Source organism: Malania oleifera, chromosome 1 (assembly GCF_029873635.1).
Source record: "Malania oleifera isolate guangnan ecotype guangnan chromosome 1, ASM2987363v1, whole genome shotgun sequence".
Taxonomy (NCBI): Eukaryota; Viridiplantae; Streptophyta; class Magnoliopsida; order Santalales; family Ximeniaceae; genus Malania; species Malania oleifera.
In genome coordinates, this window is record NC_080417.1 from 150,243,017 (window position 1) to 150,253,354 (window position 10,338).

A 10,338-nucleotide genomic window follows, 5' to 3' on the forward strand; every position below is an offset into this window, starting at 1 on the left:
GTAGGAATTTGAGTAGAGTACTAGGGTGTGTTGGCTCAGTGTCTGAGAGCAATTAATCAAGGTCCCAAAATTTAATGCATGACATAAGAATTTCAAAGCAGAAGAGATAAAAAATATTGAAGTCCAAAGATCCGGAACGTAGTTTGTTTCTCTTTCTTTCATGGCGGACTCCCGGCCCCGGCCGGCGAGCCCACGCCCCGTGATAGTCGCCGCTTCCCGTGATATCATGTCGTCCGACGTCCCCATCATCGATTCCCATGCATATGCCCCGCTCTCCCCTTTAACCTTTATTTTTATTTCTATCTCTCCCATTCTTTCTCATCATTCCCTTTCAACTACCTTACCTTATTCAAACTAATCACACTTATCAATGTTAGGGTTTAGCACCTACCACTGCCAAAACTTGAGTTGAAAACCATTTTCTTCCGCATGGCAACACAACGTCACACCAGGTGGACATGAGGAGTTTAAATGTGCCAACAGGATGGGCTGACTAGTGCCGATATCATAGGCTTACATGATACCACTATATCAAAACTTAAGCTAAACTTACATGACATCATGGGTTTATCTCGGTGAATTAACAGGGATACGTCAATGGACAGACGATTTTCACTCATCCGGATTTGGGGCTGCACTATAGTATCCAAAGTTGTGCAATGGTGATTGAAGTCCCCGAGTTAAAAAAAAAAAAAAAATTATCTCCTTATTTATGACAACACAAAGTCACATATGTTGTAAGTGGACCTAAGGAGTTTAAATGTGTCAGTAAGATGGACAGACTGTGTGCACCAATACCATGGACTTACCCGATACCATTATACCAAAACTTGAGTTGAAGATAACCTATTTCCTTATACATGGCAACATAGAGTCACCCTTGACGAGTTTAAATGTGCCAGTAGGATGGACTTTTAAGCACAAATACCATGGGCTTACACGATAATAAGATCACTAACATTCCATAAATGTCAACAAATTAATTCACTACTCACTAGTATAATGGGTTCCATCTTAACTTCTACCCTTCTCCATTGTTCTTATGGCCCCCATTTAGATTTTTAATTCCTTATACGTGGCAACACAAAGTCACACATGTTGCAGGTGGACCTGAGGAGTTTCGCAGTGCGCAGATATAGATGTGCAAGGAGGATGGGTTGTCAAGCACCGGTCACACATGTTGTAAAAAAGTGGACCTAAAGAGTTTTGCAGTGCACATATAAATGTGCTAACAAGATAGACCATCGAGCACCGACACTATGTACTTATATCTCATAAATGTCGACAAATTAACTAATTCACTATTCACTAAGACAATGGGCCGTCCTAACTCCTATTCTTCTCCATTTAAATACCCAAATATAATCTCAAATCCAACTTTATAATAGTGTATTTTTTAAAAAAAATTATTGATTTTAATTAAAAAAACATTTTAATTGTTTTAAGAAAAACTTATGAATCACCGGTGAAAAATCTATTTCTAAAATTAGTTGCGAGCATTAATACAGACTAAATATATAATCATTCATACAATTAAGAAATTGTAGTCTAATTAGGTTAAGCAAAGGTAAGAAATTAATCAAGAAAGAAGGAAAAAAGAGACTTTTGGGGTGGTCTTTTGATTTTCACCTAAGAAATGGAGAAGGTGGCCCCATTGAGAATGATCCTGGCCGTAGGATCTGCAGATTTAGAATATGGGTGGAATGTGACATTGGTCAAATGTCGAACCAAAGAATGAAGTGCAAATTTTTCAAACGAAAAGGGGCTTGAAAGTAAAAAATAGGTAAAGTGAAAGTGGTCAAAAAAGAATGAAGTGCAGTCATGGATTTTTTGTCCACTTTATTATGGCCTCCATTTAGATTTTTATTGGGAGATGGAGCCCTCCCTCTCTTTTTTTCCTCACCTTATATATATAAAAAAACACAGTCTCTCACATACACACACGCGCACGCGCGCGCACCCACGCATATATACATATAAGCATATATGTATTTAATTATGATTATGTTTTCTAAAAGTTAAATGTCTATCGTTGTCTTGAAAAGGACAACGAAATTACTCACCTTGATCGTTAAGCTTTTTTAAATAGTAAATTTTGTTTTAATTTCCTTGGGAATGTCAAACCTAACCTTATAGAATTAATATAATGAAAAAAAAATAATATATGGAAAAATCTAATTCTAGAAAAGATTGAAAAAGTGGTACTCAAAACAAAGAAAGTATATAATTGATAGAATTGATTATGGTTGTTTGTATTATCAGAGTCCAAGTGAACTAAGAAATAAGAATACATAAACAAGTTGGGATAAAAGAAGAAAAAGAAAATAATTGATAAACAATTAGCAAATATCAACTAAGCATGTTAAATATGAGTGCAAACCAACGATTCTCATGATACAAATTGTTGGGCGGCTTGGTCTTCTCAATTCCAAAAGATAGCTCATAGGGTGAAGCTTTCCCTCACACTTAATAACTGACCATCAGCCCATTCCACAACTGATGTGGGATAATCCCAATAATCTCCCCCTCACAACATTGGGCTCCAAATCGGTGGCACCACGTATCCGGCATCTCGGGGAGAATGTTGAACCATGGTTCTGATACTAATGATGGGCGGTCAAGGGCCTTCTCAACCCCAAATGCTAGCTTATGGGGTGAGGCTTTTCCTCACATTTAATCACTGACCATTAGCCCCTTCCATAACCAATGTTGGATAACCCCAACACAAATTACAAAAACAAATAAAGATAATTAATAAAGCGTGCAATTGGCAAAAAGAAAAGAAAAGAAAAATTGTTGATGAACTATTTACAAGTATGAAGATCAAGAAGAATTGAGCAAGTATAATCGTTTCAAGAACAGTAAATAGCAACTATTTGAGATCAAAGTGTTAGAAGTAGAAACAAACGTTTCATATTAACATTTATTGGATTAATTCTTATCTCGTTGAAATTAATTTCTCCAGGGTTCCTTTAAGAAACGATATCCAAATCGCCCTGCTGAAAACATAAACAAATGAAGAATCCTAATATGGGTATGAATAAAAGAAAGAAATTAAGAGAAGAAAGCATTACCTGATAATTGATCGATATGAATGAATGAAAGATGATTTGCTGATGTAACTCTGCCAAATTATGAATGGTGTATTTATAGGTGACCCGTAAGGCCTGATTAGGTAGTAGGCTGATTATGGGAATTGCAAATTTTGCTCTTCTTTCTTGTTTAGGATTTATTATTGAGTTTGTAATATAAAGGAATGTTATTATTATTATTATTATTATTATTATTATTATTATTATTATTATTATTATTATTATTATGTGTTGGTGTATTTTAATATTATTATTTTATTTATTATCTTGGAAAGGGGTATGTATCTTGGATTGAGTTATGTATCTTTAGGTCATTCATTCGTGTATTTCATAAATGCATAAGATTAATTATATGAATGTACTTTAAATTTAGATTTGTATCTATTTAATATATACGCATCTTTTTTCTTTTTCTTTTTTACAAAATGAAGGGGTTACCTTATAAAAGCAAGAGCAAATATTTATCAATCCTATGAGACAATGTTGTCTAATATATTCTAATGAGGCATTGAACAGTAACACAAGAAACAAAGTTTGGATAAAGAAACAAATTCATCTGGAAATCTTTTGAGTCCAATGCCTAAAATGAGATATGAGATTGATATACACATCTTATTTATTAAGTACATGGAGAATGAAGGCTCATTTTGTACCTATAAATAGACCCTTGAGACATTAGCACAACACACCAATCTCTTCTCTTCATTCTTATCATATCATCATTCTTTTGAGTCTACAGAGTTTGACAAATAAAGAAAGGTGTTTTTTGTGGAGCTTTGGACTCCTCTGCTTGTGCAGAATTGGTGAGAGTCGTACAATTCAAATCGAGTTGTTGTATCTTGTGGGAGACAAGTCTTGAAGAATTCTACTGCACCGGTTCGTGGGTTAAGCCAAATAACTGCAGAGGACTTGAATCTCCTTAAAGAGAGCGAGATATCTGTGTCTTGACCTATTTGTGAATCGTGTTTATATTTTTATTTTTATTTGTAATTAATTTGAATATTTTTTATTTTTATTTTATTAAATTTCCGAACAATTTTAAGGAGATTCAAAATATAGAGCCTATAGTTGAGAAACCGAATGAAAATGTTGGAGATCTCAACAAGCCTTTTCGATTTAAAGGAGCCCACTTCAAGAGATGGAAAGGCAAGAAGGTTTTTGAATGACACCGAGGAGGAAAGAGAGCAAGATGCAATAAAATAGTAATACTAATAATGGTAATACCACAAAGGTAAATTTAATTGTTTTTGAATATAATACTTTGTCCAAAGGTTTTTTTTTTCCCTAAAATCCCTTAATTAAAACCTAAAAGGAGAAATATGAAAAATAATAGTAGACCTTAGAAAATGAATAGGGGCAACCCTAATCTAAAGAATTTGAACCAAGGGCCCCCTTATAATCAAAACAAGCAAAATAACAATGTTTGTTATGTTTGTGGCAAAAGTGGACATAATGCTTGAGTTTGCAAATTTCGAAAACATGGACATATTCCTTAATCTAATATAGCTGAGGAACCATTTGTGGCAATGCTTATTTATATAAATATGGTCCTCAAACTCAGATGCTAATAGAAATGTCTGTTATGATAAGTCTTGGTTGAAGGAGAACACTCCTTTTAAGGAACCCAGAACTATTATACTAGGAGATTCACATGTTATTAGTAGCCTCTATGTGGATGATTTGCTCATTTTTGGTTCAAACTTGCATGTCATAAATAAAACAAAACTATGCTTAAAAAATATTTTGAGATTTAAGTGAGACTAATGTTATTTTAGGTATAAAAATTACAAGATCGTGTGATGGTATATTTCTTGATCAATTGGTTTACATTGGAAAATTTTTTAAATAAATATGGCTATGATAAGTGTAAACATGTTTCTACTCCTTTTGATTCTGGTAATCGCTTATTTCCTATTGAGAATGAAAATGGAGTGGTTAATTAAAAGAAATATAATAGCATTATTGGTGGCTTGAGATATGAAATTGATTTAACTAGACTTGGCGTTGCATATGGAGTAAGAATACTTAGTAAATTTTCGAGCAAGTTGGGTAAAGAACATTGACATGTTCTTGAACGTGTAAAGCAATATTTAGTTGGTACAAAAAAATATGGCTTGTTTTTTACTAAGTGTTGTACTTGAAAGTTTTTGTGATGTTAATTGAAATACTTTGTCAAGTGATTTTCTCTCCACCACTAGTTATATTTTTACTTCAGATGGTGGTGCTATTTGCTGGAAATCTAAAAAAAAAACAATAATTGCTACCTCAACTATGGAAGTTGAGTTTATTTCTTTAGTATAGCTAGTGAAGAAGCAAGTTGGTTGAAAGATATGTTGTAACGACCTCAAAATTCTTATCATTTTTTTTTATATATAATATATACAATAAACATTCCTACGTAGTGGAAACACAAATCATAAAATCATTTATACATAAACTGTACAATACTAGAATCCAGAATATACAGACCATACAAAAATATTCCTCTAGTGTCATCTATCCAAAAACATACACCACTCTGACAAAAACTCACCCTATAACCACAATGATCTGAGCTACACTCTATTTGCGAGCCTGATATGCTCGCCTCACTGGCTCACCTGAAAAATGTTAGAGTAATGGGGTGAGTTGACGCTCAGTAAGTGGAAATATACTATCACTAGTGTGTGGCAACTAAGTTAAGGATACTTTTAAAAATAATAATTGAACTACAATGTAATAAATCATCTGTAAAACATATCTTTCTTTCACAATTTAAAACATATTGTATCGTCTATTTTTCTACTTTTCATATTGGTAATATCATACTATACTCATCATATACTGTAAAATTGTAAACATATATATATATATATATATATATATATATATATATATATATAACTGTGCTTTTATCCCTGGGACTCTATACGTCATGATTTGACCCCTCATGACAGGGTTGTGCGGCCCGTTGGCGGGACTCTATCTGGTCGGCCCTCCAGATAAGTCATCATACTCTACACTACCTCAACCTGGCCAAACTGCATCCTCTCCTAAGCTCAGGACTAGCTACTACCTAGTCAAATCTGCCCCCTCAACCCAATGTACTGGGGAGCTGCATACTCTCCGAGCGCAGTTGACGATACCCACATACTATCTGAGATATGTGGTTGCACTCTATCTGTATCTAGCAACGGTACCGTGCTCTGTAATCTGTATCTGTCTATGTATCTTTCCTTAGGGATCTAATACTATATATATACATATATACTCTTTTACTGTTTCATCATGTTTCCAAAATTACCGTAACGCTATCTTTATGTACTATATATATATATATATATACTGTAAGACTGTATACTGCATCTGTAGCATCTTGATGCTACCTTTGTATCTCTGTCTGTACATTACAGTAATAGGAAACATGGTATACTAAATTCTGTATAAAGTTGTGGTATAAATACCGATCTGAATAATACTGTATACATGTATATGTATATGTGTATATATATATATATATATATATATATATATATATATATGTGTGTGTGTGTGTGTGTGTGTGTGTGTGTGTGTGTATCTCTGTTTTAAGAAACTATTCTTATAAAACTGTAAATGCATGTACATTCTCTATATAATCTCTGTGAATATATATATATATATATATATATATATATATATATATATATATATCTACATCTGTATATTCTATATAATTTCATATATTGAGAAAAACCATATAAACTTTACATACTGTCTACTTCCATGCATTCCGTATAGTATGATATATATATATATATATATATATTATTAAAGTTATATAAATTGCTTCATCTCATGAAAATCACTTAGGCCACACAATCATTTAAACTTATATTCTAAAATAAATACTATTTCAAACTCATATTCTGAAAATTCTATGTAGTAAAATGGTGGAGTTATGCATCTATAAAATCTCTAATATCATTACAAAAACTCCTAACATAACATATTTCTCTTACCTCAACTTTGAAAAGTCCCTATAAAAATCTGGCTCTATACCCACAGGATTCGTAACTCAACATCCTGAAAACACAATATCCCAGAACAAAATATCAGTATTTCCTAGTCTACATCATTTCCTATAACTGTCAGAAAGTCAAAAACTCAATAAAAGACATTACCCTGAATTTGGGATGAAATCCAACTTCGTTTTCTCGACGATCTGCTCCGGCAAACTTGTAAAGAATTCCACTAGGAGCGTCGTGGTAGTTTTGGATCATCGATCCGGCGACTGGTGGGGCTGGAAACAAAAAGAGAAGGGAGAGGGAGACGTAGAGAGAGAGAGAGAGAGAGAGAGAGAGAGAGAGAGAGAGAGAGAGAGGAGAGAGAGAGCTCGGTGAAAAATGGTAAAAATCCTGGATTTCCACTGTTTATAGGGCCAGGTTTGTCGATGAGACACGTCACCTCGTCGACGAGCCCTTCACAAAATTCGTTGATGAGGCCCTATGTTCGTTGTCGAAATTCATAGCAGCCTGAACTGTCTCTCGGTATTTTCTCGTCGACGAAGCCTTGTGTTCGTCGACGAAATTCTGAAGACCTTCGTCAACAAAACCCTGTGTTCGTCAACGAAGCTTGGCAATTTTCTTGAAATTATGGTTATTTAATATGCAACGACCTACTTATTAAATTGATTTTTTTTTTTCCATAATAGCAAATAACATACTCTGGTACCATAGTATTCACCTAAGTAGCAGGAAGCAGAAATCATACAAACACAACCATAAACCCTTATATACAATATCATATAATACCAGAGTACTACATGTTTTCAATATATGTACATGTATTTGTTTCCCAAAAATACCCTCAACTAGCTAGGGTTTACAAAAACGTTCCCAAAATGATACTTACTCTTTGACAGGGCACTACAAATGCCCCTCTATTTGCGAGCCTAGTCTGCTCGCTTACCTGGATCACCTGAAAAATATTTCAACACTAGAATGAGCCAACGTTCAGTAAGAAGAAATATGCTATTACTAGTGTGTGACAAATGAGCTAACAATATTATGCTAAATCTGATTTCATATAAACATGTATAACTGGATATGTTAAGTACAGTGTAAGTAAGAAAATGCATCCCCTTTCCATGTTGCTTAACATAACAGTATTGTAAGTTATAACTCAAAATACTTCTAGTGTACATAAGTAGGGTCCCCGGACCCGTAAATCCATATGTATGTAATAATAACTAAAACTGTTCCCTGTGGCTATTTGTGTCATGACATGCCCCCCTCATGATAAGGTTGTGCGGCTTGTAGATTGGATTTACCCTGACTGGCCAATCAGGACTGAATTCCATCAGTTGACCTGCCCACCTCAACCCATATCTGGATGGGGAGCCTAACCTCTTCAAGGGCCTAGGTAGTCGACTTTACCACGTATATCTGAATAGGTGGTTGCACTCGTAAAGTAACATAGTATCTGTAGCAACGATATCATGCTCTGTAGCTGTAAGTCTAACAGGGTCTGATATCATATAATATATTTCTATACATAACTAACTGATTTACCATGATTCTGAAGTACTGAAATAACCATGATGCTGCATAACGTACTGAAATTTGAATAATCATAACATGAAACTGCATATTCATAATACTAGAATTCATAAAATCATGGTACTGAGATTCATAAAATCATGGTACTGAAATATCGTAAAATCATGGTACTGAAATCCATAAGATCATGATACTGAAGTTCGTATAATCATAATACTGAAATTCATAAAATCAGGAAACTAAATTCGTAAACATATCCCTGTACCATATACATAATCACAAGTCACATCATACTAAAATACATAATTTTAGTAAATAAATAAACTGTATAATATTTAGAAATTTCCTAAAATAGCATATTTCCCTTACCTTAACTTTAAAAAACCCTTACTGTACTCTAACCCGATACCCGCAGGGCCTCCTTTACAATAGCCTGAAAATAGTATTTGTCAGAACTAAACATCAGTATTTTTCTGCCTACATCATTTCCTATAACTACCAGGAAGTCAAAAACTGGATAAAAGTCCTTACCCTAAATTTGGGATGAATTCCAACTCTATTTTTCCGATGAGCGTCGTTGTAGCTTCGAATCGTCGATCCAGCGACTGGTGGGGCAGGAATCGAAGAGAGAAGGGAGAGGGAGTCGTAGGAGAGAGAGAGAGAGGGGAGAGAGAGAGCGGTGAGAGAAATGGTAAAAATCTCGGGTTTCCACTATTTATAGGGCCAGGTTCGTCGACGAGACACGTCACCTCGTTGACGAGCCCTTCACAAAATTCATCGACGAGACCCTGTATTCGTCAACGAGGGTCTCGTCGACGAAATTCAGAGCAACCCGAACCGTCTCTCGGTATTTTCTCGTTGACGAAGCCCTATGTTCGTCAACGAAATTCTAAAGACCTTCGTCGACGAGACCCTATGTTCATCGACAAAGCTGGGCAATTTTCTGAAATTTTGATTATTTAATATTATCTCCAAAATGCAATGTCATCGACGAACGCTAAGTTTACGACCTCCTTCTATTTCTGTATTTATTTCTCTCCCTCTTATTATTTAAATTCTATTATTTTCTAGGTCACTACATAATATTATCTCCAAAATGCAATGTCGTCGACGAATGCTAAGTCTACGACCTCCTTCTGTTTCTATATCTATTTTCTCTCCCTCTTATTATTAAAATGTTATTATTCTTCAGGTCACTACATATGTTGTATGGAATTCCATTTTGGAAAAAATCAATACCACTTATCCTAATTAATTGTGAGAGTACTGCTGCAATTGGTAGAGTGAATAACCATTATTATAACAGTAAATCTAGACCCATACGAAAAAAACACAGTAATGTAAAATCATATTTGAGTAGTGGCATCATTAATGTGAGTTATATATACAAAATCTTCTGAAAATCTTGCAGATCCATTAACTAAGGCCTTAGCAAGAGAAAGGGTCTAGGATATATCAAGGAGGATGGGTCTAAAGCCCGTAAAATCATGAACCACGTATAAGGATACCCAATTCAAGGACCACAGATCCTGTAATTGGGTTCAATGGGAAGAACAAATCATATGGTGGTCGTAAGAAATGCACTCTTATTTTTTAACACATCCCTATATATGATGTAAGTGCATTTATCTTATAAATGAGGAGGTTGAGATTTTTTTAAAAACTCTTAATGACAATTTGTATCTCTTATAAGTTGGGTGTTAGAATTACAGGAGCACCCTTGACAA